Below are 14653 nucleotides of genomic sequence, written 5' to 3'. Positions count from 1 at the left end.
AAACTACTGGAAATCATTATCTTGTAAAGATAGGAAGGGTGTCTTACCTTCTGTTGTGGCCTGCACTCTACTGCCAAAGGGACTGAGAAAAACACATTAGTGGTATCAATTGGGGCATACCACCCAGTCTCATGAAAGCAGTGGTTAGGTCAGGTCCCTTAAAGAATTGCCAGCAAAGGGTTTAAGTGCAACAGGTTTAATATGAATTTGTGAAAATGCAACTGCACAAGACTCGATGGCAAGGTTCACTCTGTTACTTGTTACATGGAGTAAATGCACAGAGATAAATCAAATTGAAATCAAGTCAGAATAGAGTTGGAAACAGTTTTAAAAGATCAAAGGTATAAAAGGACATCCTTCCATTGAGTCACAAGGTATAGAGTAGATCCCCTTGCTTTCTGAACTATCACAGAGTTTAGGTGCAGCTGGATCCAGTCTTAGTCTCAGACTTGTTCAACATTTTATGTCTAAAAGGGAAAGACAGTAAGTGAGGTAAAGCATAAGGGAGACCCTTTTGCTGAGTCATGAGGCTCTTGCTTTCTAAACTTTCATGAATCCCTCTTGCTTCCTAAACTCTCACAGAATTTACGTGTGGCTGGATCTATACCTTGACTCAGACCTGGACAATGGATTAGTTCTAGAGAAATATAAAGGATAAGGGGGACTCTACCATCAAGTCGTGAGGTTCGGAATAGACTCCCTTGCTTTCTAAACTCTCATGGGGCTTAGGTGCATCTGGATCTATACCTATTATCAGACTTTGACAACAGATTAGATCTAAAGGGGAGAGAGAGAGAGAAAGAAAAAGTTTGTTCCCAGATCAAGATTATTTATGATTGTAGCATCAAATTAATTTGTTTTACATCACAAAATTACATAATTAAACTACTTGCTTCAAACTTGCAATATGTATTACAGCAAAGGTATACCTACTAAAAGTTTGCCCTCAAGTTCAGTGAAATACGTCTTATGCCTTTGCATTCCTCAACAGGTGAAGTGTTGAGACTTGAGGAGGAGGGATATCAGTCCAGGCCCCATCGCTGAGTTTCCATGAAGGTCTCCCTCGTATTACAAACTTGGTGGTTTGCAAGCTCTGAGCAGTGTCCTTCTCAGAGGGAGATGCTGGTCACAGCCTGCTGTGGTCCATGAAAGCACCAAAAGGTCTCACTGTGGGACCACTGTTTATAAAGCTGTGAGATTACTGGCTTTAGTCATCAGCAAATTTCCATTCTGACCACAACCCAACTTGGTAATCTTAAAAATTCAAGGAACAATATATCATTCCACTGGGTTACCACTCTGGCTATAAATATTCTGGCAGGAACATTCCAGGTTTGTCAGGGAGTAACTGATTGTTTCCACTCTTCTTCCCTGCTTTGACCAGTCAAAGGATTTGTAGCACAGGCAGTGCCATTCTCTGCCTTAGTGGAGTAGGAGATACTGGTACAGTCAAGGAGTGCTTAACCACCCAGCTCATTACTGAAGGCACCGAAGCCTAGCCAGAAGCTCCTGAGGTCATAGAACAGCCTGGAGAAGGGGGAGAAGTGCACCACCACAGTCAGCTGCCTTTGACTCCAGTTTGTATTGAAGTTCTAGCATGTCCAGGACAGCAGCACTCAGTGTGACTTCGTTCAGGCCACAACAGTCTACTGTTAGTCTCCACTCTCCACTAGACTTTCACACTGGATAATTAAGGGTGAGTGAGTCTTTCTGATCCCTCTGGGATCTCCAGTTAATGAATCAGTTTATGGACGGGAATCCAGGAGTCTCAACTGGTGCAATATTGCCACCAGTGTACTGTTGTAGTAGCCATTGGCACCTGTTGTTCTTCAGCCTTCAGCAACACCACAACAGAAGGGTCCTCATGTACACTTGACTTCATCTGGATCTTTGGATAACTGCCCATTGCCCAGGTCATCATAAATGACAGCATGGCTAATTCATCAGGTACTGGATACCTCTCTCCATGGTGGTCAACTTGCTTGGGTGACATAGGACATCTTTGTTGAAGGGATACCTTTCCCTCATGCCTGATAGGAGTTACCTCCAGGGCTGAGAGGTTTTTCAGTGCCCCCTTCCCTAGAAAAGGGTCATAGCTGCTTGGCTTCCCTACCCTCTAATTTCAGGCTACTGACCCCATTTATCCCAGCATCGGAGCAGCCAGGTGACAATGTGCTTGCCTGGACAACAACTGATTTTTTTTTGTATATCTAGCAGCTCACTGAGGGATAAGAATCGAGTAGCTACCACCTTGTTTATGAGTTCTGCCTCTTCCTCCTCTTTTCATTATGGCCCTGCTTCAGAGTAGCCTGCCTCATCCACTTCTTCTTCCTTCCCCTTCTTAGTATGAGTTTTCTCCCTTACTAAACAAGATGACATTCACATCCAGTGCTAATTCTTGTGTATAGGGGTGACTGACACCAGGCACAGGTGGGTTCTCTGGTTCAGCAATAGGGCCTGTTGCCAGAGCTGGAGTAGCCACAGTGCCCGTTACCAGGGTAGGAGTAGCTGCAATGCCTGTCATGGGAGTTGGAGTAGTCTCAGTGTCTGTCACCAGGGCTGGAGTAGACAGAGGCCTGTTGCAGGGGTTTGAATGGCTGCAGTGCCTATCATTTTGTCTCTGGATCTGATGAGACCTCTTCCCCTTAAGGGTAATGAATAATGTTGAACAGGAGTCAGTAGGCATGAGCCAAGTTGCAGTGATTTGTGTCCCTCTGGAATTGCCAAGGTGACAGCATTCTTTTCCCAAATATTTTACTAGTTTTTCAGGATCTGCACTAGTTCAGGAGTGAAGTTCCAAAATATCGGAAGTGCCCACTGTCCTAGGTACTTGCCCATACTATCCCACACACCCTGCCACTCATAACTATCCAGCCTTGGGGCAGATCTCTGGCAATATTCTTAAATAGTTGTTTAACCTTAAACAAGACCTGAAACACATTCAGGACACATAGCAATAGGAACATGCTGGTTTGAACATCCCAAGGATATTAAAAATTCTCAAGAGCTATTGTACCTAGCCTGGAGGAGAACGGGAAGTGGAAGGAGCAAGGAAAAGTGTGTCCCCCCCTTGACTCCCTCATAGACTGGCTCTCTGAGGAGAAAAGTCAAAGACTGTAATTACCAGTAGGTTCTGAGAGACGGCTCCTGAAGTACAGAGATGGTAGAAATGGTGAGTGCAAATACTACATTAATCTCACAAGCAGTAATTGTATTATAAGCCAGTGTCACATAGTACAGCAAAATGATCACCTTAATCCAGCCCCCCGAAATGTAAAAAAGTGCAAGAGGGAACATATGCAGGAAGTAAGGTATTACACAGCACATCTCTGAGAACAAGTGCAACAACACTGAGAGCAAATCAATCAACATTGTGACCAGCAACTATTAAAGTAATGTAATGAAAGCTTACAACAAATTTGTTTTAACATGCTCTGGTTAGATCTGTCATTATCTGAACACTTTGTGCACCATGTTGGGTGCCAAAAAGGACTGTTGTGGTTTAACCCAGCAGGCAGATAAACACCACGAATGTTCGTTCACTCACTACCCCCACAGTGGGATGGGGAAAAGAATCAGAAAGAAAGATAAATTTTTTGGGTTGAGATAAAGAGAGTTTAAGACAGAAAAAAAAAGGGAAAATAAATAATAGTAATAATAATAACAACAATAATGACAATAATAATAATGATAATAAGTGTTAAGAGAATATAAAAAACAAGCAATGAGCCATGCAATTGTTCATCACCTACTGACCAATGCCCAGCCAGTCCCTGAGCAGCCAGCTGCCAGCCCCTGTCCAACTCCACCACAGTTTTATTGTTTGCCATGACATCATACGGTGTGGAATATCCCTTTGGCCAGCTGGGGTCAGCTGTCCTGGCTGTGTCCCCTCCCAGCTTCTTGTGCACCCCCAGCCTCCTTGCTGGCAGGGCAGTATGGGAAGCTGAAAAGTCCTTGACTCAGTGTAAGCACTGCCTGGCAACAACTAAAACATCACTGTCTTATCAATATTATTCTCATCCAAAACACAGCACTGTACCAGCTACAAGGAAGAAAATTAACTCTATGCTGGCCAAAACCAGGACACCTTAATTTCTTTCCCTCTTAACCTCCTAGCTGACAGCACTGAATTAGCAAGACTATACCTCTAAAGTTTAGGCTGTATCTTAGACTTGGTATTCATGAAGGGCTTTGGAGGCTAAGGAGCCATGTGCCTAGGAAGATGCTGTGGTAAAAAGCAGTAAAGCAAGGCCAGCAGTAGAGAAGCAGAGGGAAGTAATCGCAAAGACTAACCAGTCTGGGAGACACCTGACCTTCTTCTCTAAACTTCTTTATGCTGAATGGAGGATAATTATATAACAGATAAGTCAAAGCAGAAACCTAACTTTAGGGTCTCTGAAACTTCACCTCCAGAGGAGCTTCTCTCCCCATCACAGACTTCCACATCCCCAGCTCCAATGTCCACATTTTAAAAAAGGATGTTTTAAAAGTAGATTGTGTGCTGAAGGGAGACACAGAAATTGTTTAAGGACTGGAGAAAATGCCTTTCAGCTTGGTTGGTTTATCTTATCAGAAAAGAAAATTAGGGTGTATAAGTGCTTTCATGAGTAAAAAATACTGGGTACTAAAGAGGACTCTAACAGAGAAATGCATAACAGGAACCAATTGGTTAGAAGCAGAAGTCAGATAATTCAAATTAGAGATTAAGCACACATTTTCAACAGTGAAAGTGAATAGCTACTGGAACAGACTACAGAGGAAAATTTTAGGTTTTCACCTTATTCAGGCTTTCAAATCAGGACTAGATGCTAGGCTGAAAGACAAGTTTTAGTTAAACTATGGGTCTCAATCTGGCATTACAGCCTGTTCCTGGCCCTGTGGCCTGTGATATTCAGGAGATTAAATAGTCTAATGGTCCTCACAACCTTAAACACTATGAAGCTAAACTCTACGAATCTGTAACAGCCTGCAAGGGGGTTCAGATGTAGGCTTTGTGCAAAAAGATCATCCACCACTTCTTTAACTCCAAAGTTTTGATAACTTCTGGTATCTCACAAAACTGACTGATTGCTGAAAGATTTCTGGCCATAACATCGCTGCTTCTGCTGAGAACTAAAAAGCTGAATGTAAGCTGAATATAAGCTGGATACATTTGTTTTTTTATACCAATAACTGTTTATTAATAATGGGACTGTTTTCTATTCTATTATACCAGTTCTTAAAATCAATAAGGTGGCTGCAATTTTATGGCATACATTACCATATTTCTAGCAATAAATATGATGTTCAACAGCTGCAGCTCACCTAGAAATCAAGCTACAGAAAGGGATGCAGATGATTATACTGATGTGATTTTCAGATATTCATTAACTGAACGTCACCATAATACTGTGAAGTGAGTAACTATTATTACCTGGATTATCTTCTCTAGGTGAAGTGGCTTGTTCAAAACTATATAAAAAGGAGAAAAAAAAAAAAAAGAAAAAAAAGACAATGGGGAAAAGAGCATTTAAACCCATATGGGAAGCCCTGACCCTCTTGAATGTATTTGCAGGTTTGTATCTGACCTGAAAACTTGTGCCAAAAGAAGTATAGTGATCATCCCAGATTTATTTATTTTCTCCTTTTTCTGCACTATGTTTTGTTTGACAATACACTGAACTATCAGATGGAAAAAATCTTTACTCTTTTCCCACTTTATAATATTTTAAATATACTTCCCATGAGGGTAAATTGAACTGAGATTCAATTCTGCTAACAACAACATTTGAAAATCCATGAGAAAAATGTACACGGAGAATGTAATTAGGCCTTTATTCCTAGTACTACAGTTGACTTCAGCTGTATTCTTCAGCCAAGTTAGGCAATAACATTTTCTTTGTACTCAGAAAAAAAAAAAACAACCTAAAAATCAAGACAAGGCTTATGAATTAAAAGTGATTAATGTTAAATGAAGAACCTAAATGATTTTGTGTGAAAAACAAAAATTCTATAACTTATATAAGCTCTTAATGCATTTTGTTCACAGTCTTACCAAGGATGGAGAGGTTATCCCAAATAATACAACATAGGCTGTTAAACATTTTTGGAGATGTTTTAAGTGATTTCCAACTCAATAATTTTGGCTACCTTTGACTTGAGCTACTGGGAGGAAGGACAAAGACACTGTGATTCAATGTCTCTTTTTTCTGCCATATGGCTGCACCCTCTCTGCCCACGTGCACCCTTGCACTACCCACACATCAGCGTGGCTTTTCCCCACCTTCATACTAAAGACAAGAAATGTCCAGGAAGTCATCACAAAACCATGATCTCCACCCTTTTGTCAGTGAAGACCTGCCCTACCCTGGCCCTCAATGTCACACGTTTCCTCCCCTTAGACCAGGATCACAGTGCCTTCCCTTCAGAGGCAAAACTACAGTAGCTGAGACAAATTATTCCTCGATTCAACAGGCCACAAAGCCTTCCTTCCTCTACCCTGGACTGTCCAAGCACAATTTCCCCATCATTTCTACAGCAACTCCTAAATGACTTTGTCTATGTCTTTTTGCTCAAGAACTATTCAGATTATCTGGGGCTCAGGAAAGTAAGCAGCAGTTTCCATTTTGGTTACTTGCAAGCCATCGGAAGTCTCTCTTCCCAAGGAAATGTCATGCAGAAAAGTGCCATGTCACCTGGAAGAAACAGACACTTTATCTTGATTTCCCTGCAAGGTCATTGTGTAAGGTATTCCTACATTTGCGCTACTTTCTTTATATCTAACAGTAATTATTTCACTTCACCATCTCCTTCCAGTTCTGTTTAATACCTTTATCAATGATCTGGATAAGGGGATTGAGTGCACCTTCAGTAGGTTTGTAGATGACACCAAGTTGGGTGGGAGTGTTCATCTGCTTGAGGGCCAGAAAGCTCTACAGAGGGATCTGGACAGGCTGGATTGATGGGCTGAGGCCAACTGTGCAAAGTTCAACAAGGCTCAGTGTTGGGGCATGCACTTGGGTCACAACCTGTGACAGTGTTACAGGTTTGGGGAAGAGTTGCTGGAAGCTGCCTGGCAGAAAAGGGCCTGGGGGTATTGGTTGATGGCCAGCAGTGGCCCAGGTGGCCAAGAAGGCCAAGTGCTTCCTGCCTTGTGTCAGAAACAGTGTGGCCAGCAGGACTAGGGAAGCGATCATCCCCCTGTACTCGGCACTGGTGAGGCCGCACTTTGAATAATGTGCTCAGTTTTGGGCCCCTCACTACAGGAAAGACGTTGATGTGCTGGAGTGTGTCCAGAGAAGGGCAATGAAGCTGGTGAAGGGTCTGGAGCACAAGTCTTACGAGGAGTGGCTGAGGGAACGGGGGTTGTTTAGCCTGGAGAAAAGGAGGTTCAGGGGAGACCTTATTGCTCTCTACAACTACCTGAAAGGTGGTTGGTTGTACAGAAATGGGCGTCAGTCTCTTCTTCCAAGGAACAAGCAATAAGGCATGAAGAAATGGCCTCAAGTTGCACCAGGGCAGGTTTAGATTGGATATTAGGAAGAATTTCTTCCCCAAAAGGGCTGTCAAGCATTGGAACAGGCTGCCCATGGAAGTGGTTGAGTCACCATCCCTGGAGGTATTTAAAAGACATGTAGATGTGGCACTTAGGGACATCCATGGCTTAGTGGTGGACTTGGCAGTGCTGGGTTGATGACCGGACTCTATGATATTAAGGGTCTTTTCCAACCTAAATCATTCTGTGATCCCTCTTCAGGGTTTTCTTGCAATATTTCTCCAAGCAATCCCTTCACCTCAGGTGGGTATTGCCGGAGTCCACAAATGGGCAATACACTGTACAAAATGTGTCACAAAGGAAACTGAGAAAGTTGAAAATAAACAAGGCAAAAAGTTAGGAAATACCTACAAGGGAGGAGGTTAGCAAGAATGAGACTTTCCTTCTTCTGGCTGCAATATAGAAAAAGGACGTGAAGGCAATAAAACTTAGATAGTGTTCTTCCCAGTCCAAAAAGAAATGCACATTAAATTTAAAAATCAGCACCTAGAGTACAAATTAACAGTATCGCACAGAGAGAAAATAGAGTAAAAGTCAATCCCATACTACGATGTCAACTGGAAGGATATGGAAAGTATCCATCTGCACAGTTGTAAAATACAAAATTAAATGTGCTGTAAAATCTCTTGCCTTTATTTTTCCAGCATCATGTGACTATGATTCTGTAAAGCAGGTGGATAAACAAATGTGGGTAGAGAAAGTCTTTATATTTGTTAAACTTGGTAGCAGTCCTAATGCTAGTGGCATCCTTAGCAGCCCTGAAAGAAGTACAAAAAGGAATCAAGATAATTGCCAGTGACAAGCTGCAGATCCATCAGGGCTATTGGTGACAGAGCTGATGCTTTACCAGCCCATGAGACAGAACAATCAACACAACAATGCAGCCTCGCTCTTACTGCATACTGCTGAGAAGGTGGGCAGGTATAATCCCCTACATGTCTTCTGTAAATCCAAACCTGCCTGGTAACACCAAACGGAATAGGGACAAAAATCTATTAGGTCTTGTCCCAAAAATACAGAGCCTAAAACTGGTCAAAGGCCAAAGCACAGTAAAACACAAACAGTGTTAAGCACAGAAGCATCACCGGAGCATGATCCAACTATGATGAAAGTTATAAAGCAGTTAAACATTTTTGTATTTGGAATAACAATATACACTTACAAGTTTTGGATAAAACTTAACAGAAATAGAGTTTAAAACTTTACAGAAACAGAGGTTCTCTTCAGAAAGTAGGAAAAGTGAAGCAACCATTATTACAGGAATAGCAGTGCCAACAAAGCCATTCAGTATGTAAATGAACCCATTGTACCTGTACAAAAACTAAAGTACTACAATGAAAGACATTGACTTCAGGAAGACAACCTCACAAGCTGCTTTGCTTCCTTTCTGAAAGAACTCCTTTCAGCAAGCAAGAACACTGGGACCAATTCGCCAGAACTCTACTCAACAGAAAACCAAAGTATATGACATTATCAATGAGGGTCAAAGGCTGAATAAGTTCACATACACCCTGATAGATCAACAAATTTGTGAGAATGTCTTTCACAAACATGTAATTTCAGCACCACTGAGATTACACCCATGACTTTGAAGCCATTAGTGTTAGCGTTAGCATTAGTATTAGTAATGAAACTCAAGAAAACTATGCTTCATAAGAAAAACATCTAGATTACAGATTGTCAATATCCCCTGAGCCTGTGAGTGACACCTCCGAAATGCTAAGCAGAAGCACAGAATAGTAGACTTACGTGAATGCACATCATAGAAATATTCAGAATCACTGCTCTCCACAAATGTCTGATTGAAGGATACAGAGAAGACAGAGCCAGACTCTAAGCAGAGGTCCACAGCAGCAGAATGAGAGGCAATTACCACAAGTTGGAACACTTCCCTTCAGTTGGAGCTGAAGGCTTAGAACAGTTCATTGGTAAAACAGCTTCTCCTGAATTTCAGTGCTGCAAATGACAGCAAAATAAAATCAGGCAGATCCTTCCACAATAAAATCACTTAACTTATGGCTCAGAACTTCAACAAATTTCAGTCTTATGATAAAAAGACAAGATGAATGCTGGCACCTTAGCAAAGTGGTTGAATCAGTGAGATGACCTCCATTCCATGCAAAGAATAGCCAGTTACTTAAGCAAAAACAAAGTACTTGACAAAAGTCTGTAATAATCAAGCACGCATCATGGAAAACCCACACAGTGAGGTGAAAGCGTAGCTGAGAACACCCACTGTCATCACTATAGCCCTGAGAACCACCTGTTACACATAGAATCTTAGAATGGTTTGAGTTGGAAAGGACCTTAAAGATCATCTAGTTCCAACCCCCTACCATGGGCAGGGACACCTTCCACTAGACCTGATTGCTCAAAGCCCCATCCAACCTGGCCGTGAACACTTCCAGGGATGGAGTACTGAACCTCATGAGGTCTGCACGGGCCTGCCTTTCAAGCCTGTCAAGGTCCCTCAGGATGGCATCCATTCCCTCCAGCATGTGAACTGCACCACTCAGCCTGGTGTTTTCAGAAAATTTGCTGAGGGTACAATTACCAGGGGCAAAGATGTTGAACAGTACTGATTCCAGTATGGACCCTTGTGGAACATCACTCATCACTGCTCTCCACTTGGGCATCTCTTTCAGTGCAACCATCCAGCCAATTCCTTATCCACCAAGTGGTCTGCCCATCAAATCCATGCCTCTTCAGTTCAGAGTCAAGGATGTCATGTGGGACAGTGTCAAAAGCTTTGCACAAATCCAGGTAGATGATATCAGTTATTCTTCCCTCATCCACCAACACTGTAACCCTGTTGTAAAAGGCCACCAAATTTGCTAGGCACAATTTGACCTTAGTGAAGCCATGCTGGGTGTCACCAAACACCTCCTTATTTTCCATGTCCCTTAGCATAGTTTCCAGGAGGACTTGCTCCATGGTCTTTCTGGCACAGAGGTGAGGCTGACTGGCTTGTCATTCCCCAGGTCTTCTTTATTTCCCTTTTAAAAATGAAGGTTATGTTTCCCCTTTTCCAGTCCACAAGTACTTCACCAGATTGCCATGACTTCTCAAATATGATGGATAGTAGCTTAGCCATTTCCTCCACCAGTTCTCTCAGGACTCATGGATGTACCTCATCAGGTCCCATGGACTTATGTGCCTTCAGGTTCCTTAAATGGTCTCAAATCTCAGCTTCTCCTACAGTGGGAAGTTAATTTTCACTGTCCCTGCCTTTGCTTTTCATGACTTGGGCAGTGTGGCTGGAGCACTTACTGGTAAAGACTAATGCAAAAAAGTCATTGAGTACCTCTGCCTTCTCCACAACCCAGGTAACCAGGTCTCCTGTTTCCTTCTGGAGAGAGCCAATATTTTCTCTAGTCTTCCTTTTATCACCAATGTACCTATAGAAACTTTTATTGTTGCCCTTGACATCTCTGGCCAGATTTAATTCTATCCGGGCTTTAGCTTTCATAACCTGATCCCTGTCTGCCTGAACAATTTCTCTGTATTCCTCCCAAGCTACTTGTCCTTGCTCCCACACTCTGTAGGCTCTGGTTTTTGCATTTGAGTTTTGCAGGAGCTTCTTGTTCATCCAAAATGCCAAATATGACATCCAAACAGCAGAATGTTGTAGCAGTATCTGTAACTACACTCTCAGCTTCTCTGAATGATGCTTTTCATGCATAGTTAGGTAATTTCCTTAGAAAGAGGCTTTGGAGATGATATTAGGATGTTCTTTCTCCCTTTGTATCTACTCTTATAAAAGTACCTATAAAAGTACACATACTTTTACCTAAAAAGGTAAAAGTATGTGTATTCTAGGCTGAAGTGCCGTGACTTGATTTTTTTCAAAAGCATTGCTAGAATGTTTGCCTGATTTTACCCTACCTAAAGTGAGTCTTCATTTGGAAAAACAAGTTGAACATAAACAAAGCAAGAAAAATAATTTCTTAACAATAAGATTATGAATACACAGTGCCAAACATATTCACAATGCTCTCCTAATATGAGTCATACTAAACCACTTTCCTCAAAGCATGTTTTTCTAACACTAACTTTTATGTTGGCTCTGTGAGCTGTCTGAAGAACAGACTTAGTGATTTCTAGCAACATGAACCATGTTAGCTTACAAGTCATTTAATCAAATTGCTTTTCATTTTTGAAATGTGTAGACTTCCTTTGCTGAAGTACCTGTTGGCAAAAGAATGCATGTTTAAGGTGTATTAAATATGCTAGTTACAGAAAAGAGAATGATGCAATTGTTATATTTGTACATGTAGGCACAGAGGTGAGTGGAAATTTAATTCTCCAGAGTGATCAGTTAGGATTTTGTATACAAAATTTGACCCAAAATGTTAAGCTTAATATCTTTTCCATTTCAGAATAGAAAGCTTTATTAATCTATCATCAAATATCCAAATATATTATAAATAGCAGCCTTTAAAACAATTGAACTTTTGTTGTGACTCTTAAAGGATGGGTTAGATAAACTAAAATATTAAAATTCCTTTCACTTTTCACTGTCAAGTGCTCTTCCCAAATGACAATAAGTAACACATGCAGTTTCACCCTGCAGTAATCTGTGCTAGAGCTGATATATTTCCTGTCAACGATAAACTTCCTGTCAAACTGTTTTTGCAAGGATCTTTTTCATTAAACCATCAAGAAGGGAGCCTTGGTGCTTCAGGCCTAGTCACGAGACAGCCCTGTTGTAAAGACAGCTATGGGCTATGCCATCTGGTGGGGCAGTGACCAAGACCGCAATGCAGCTAAAGGAGCTCCATGAAGCAGAAGAGAAAGGTCATTGCAGCAACTTTTCTCTGGTTAACAATAACTTTGCATTCTCATTTAAAATTCCAGCCAATCTATTTTCATGCTACCAAGGATCCAGTGCCTGAAAAACATGCTTCAAAGGTATGAGTTTGTAGATCTTCAGCTCGTTATGGTAAGAGCAATGGAATGATCCTTCATTCATGCCCAGTAGGCAAGGAAGGTTGCTGCATTTTAAATAACTTCCTCAAATGATGGTGATCAGCACATGGCGACGTCCCTGCAGAAACTGTTTCAGCTTATGGGTATTTGCCCTTATCTGAATGTCATCATGGATGTTCTCCAGGAATTAGTTTGTATGGCTATTGCTCTTTCTAAATTCACTTTTGATGAGTGCCTTGGAGAAATCGGGCAACTACTAAGTTAAGTTGTGCAGCAGTTTATTTATTAAACTTCCAGATGGTTCAAGATCACCACGTTGTGCAAACAGCTAGCTTAAACGACTGCTCGCTTTTATTGTCATTACCCTCCAGTTTCCTTCTGCCATCATCCTCTCGTGTGTGCTATGCTTCCTTGCTTTGGCTTCAGTCCAAGCATTATACGTTATTTGATATATCAACTTTGCCTGCTTATAAGGCCTCTAGAAGCCTTTGGAACCAAAATGGTAAAACAAAAATGGTGACAATGGATCATCAAATCAGAATAAAACTGTCCCTATGACCAGAAATATAGAAGTCCAACCAATATTATTGTATACAACTATTAGTTTTGAAATTGCTTAGGAATTAGGTAGCTATGCTCCTTACAAAAGTGTGTAATTTGTCATATATATATCTAACCCTAAAAAGCAGGAAAATGTGAAGTTAATGTGTTAGTCACAGCCTGTTGTTCACACAGCATGTTTCCACACAGCAACAGCTTCTGAGTCTCCAGAAGAAATTTTCTTCTACCTCCAGCTGATAATGAAACACACTACACACCACACATTAATCTCCCTCACAGAACAGCGCAAAACCTTACCTATGACCTCAGCAAAATAACAAGTACTCAGCCCTGAGATGTTTGCCAGGATTAGTTGTGCAGTGTTTTACTGTAACACCTGTTACAGTATAAGACCCCAGCAAACATTTTGCATTCTAGTGTGAAGAAGACCTGCATGTAGTCAGTGTCCATGGAAGATATAAAGCCTCAGCACCTTGTCAAGTGCAGATCCACAAGGAAACTTGAGTGTAGCAAGCTCCTTGACTCAGTTTCTTGAATCCCCAGTTTCCCCATCAGATATAACACATCTATAACTCAGTCAGGTTCACACTGTCCTAAGAACAGCCTGAACTCAGACATGCCTCATACTTTAGTGAACTTTGTTGCATGCAGTTTTGGGACCTCCTTAGAAGGCCCAACTTCACCAATACTGAGTGCATGAGATGGTGGCCAAGCATTGGAACAGGCTGTCCAGGGAGGTGGTGGAATCTCCATCCCTGGAGGTGTTTAAAAAATGTGTAGATGTGGTGCTTAGGGACACGGTTTAGTGGTGGACTTGGCAGTCCTGGGTTAACAGTTGATCTTAATGGTCTTTTCCAAACTAATTGATTCTATGATTGACTTGAAGACTAGTGCCAGACTTGCTTGCCCCAATCAACTCTGGTAAGGGTAAACATTTTGTGCAGCGCATGCAAGAACCTTCATAATGCTTATACCTGCATATGGTCAAGGATACAATACGATTCAAAACTGAATGTAACCAGGGTTCATACTTAAAATGTTGCATGTATCCACCTGGTCCTATCCATTGTGCTTTTACATCTGTAAGATGTTGCTGCTCTTCAGAACAGTGCCGCTACAGTGTGCCTTGGTGCATTTAGGTACTATTAACTATGTCCACTGAAAACTGATTCAGGTATTCCTATGCCCTGGTGAGGTAAACACTTTAAAAGCACACAACAGTAAATAGTTGCAACCCTGTTAATATTTCAACAGGGTGAAAATTATCTCTGAAGATATTTTTCAGTGTTGAAATTTTTAACCGATTACTCAAGATAATGATTTAGAGCACTTTTTTATTATTATTATTTTGCTACCACTGCTGTAAGTGGTGGAAGAAAAGCTTATAATTCAGATGAGTTACTTCTCTGAAACTGTCTAACAGCAAGCAATTATAGATGGTTCAGACAGATGGGAATCTGCCCCAACTATGCAAGATCCCAGTTATCTCCCCTATAAACTGCCATGAGGAACAAAAGAAGAATTAGGAAGAATAAGAACTTTAACAGGTGGATTTGTGTAAGTCATTCTGGGCTTACACCTGAGTAATGGTGGCCTGGTTGCTCTAAAAGGATAAGCCAGCTCATT

The sequence above is a fragment of the Falco biarmicus genome, chromosome 6 (assembly GCF_023638135.1).
Source record: "Falco biarmicus isolate bFalBia1 chromosome 6, bFalBia1.pri, whole genome shotgun sequence".
NCBI lineage: Eukaryota > Metazoa > Chordata > Aves > Falconiformes > Falconidae > Falco > Falco biarmicus.
This window is presented reverse-complemented; position numbering follows the sequence as displayed.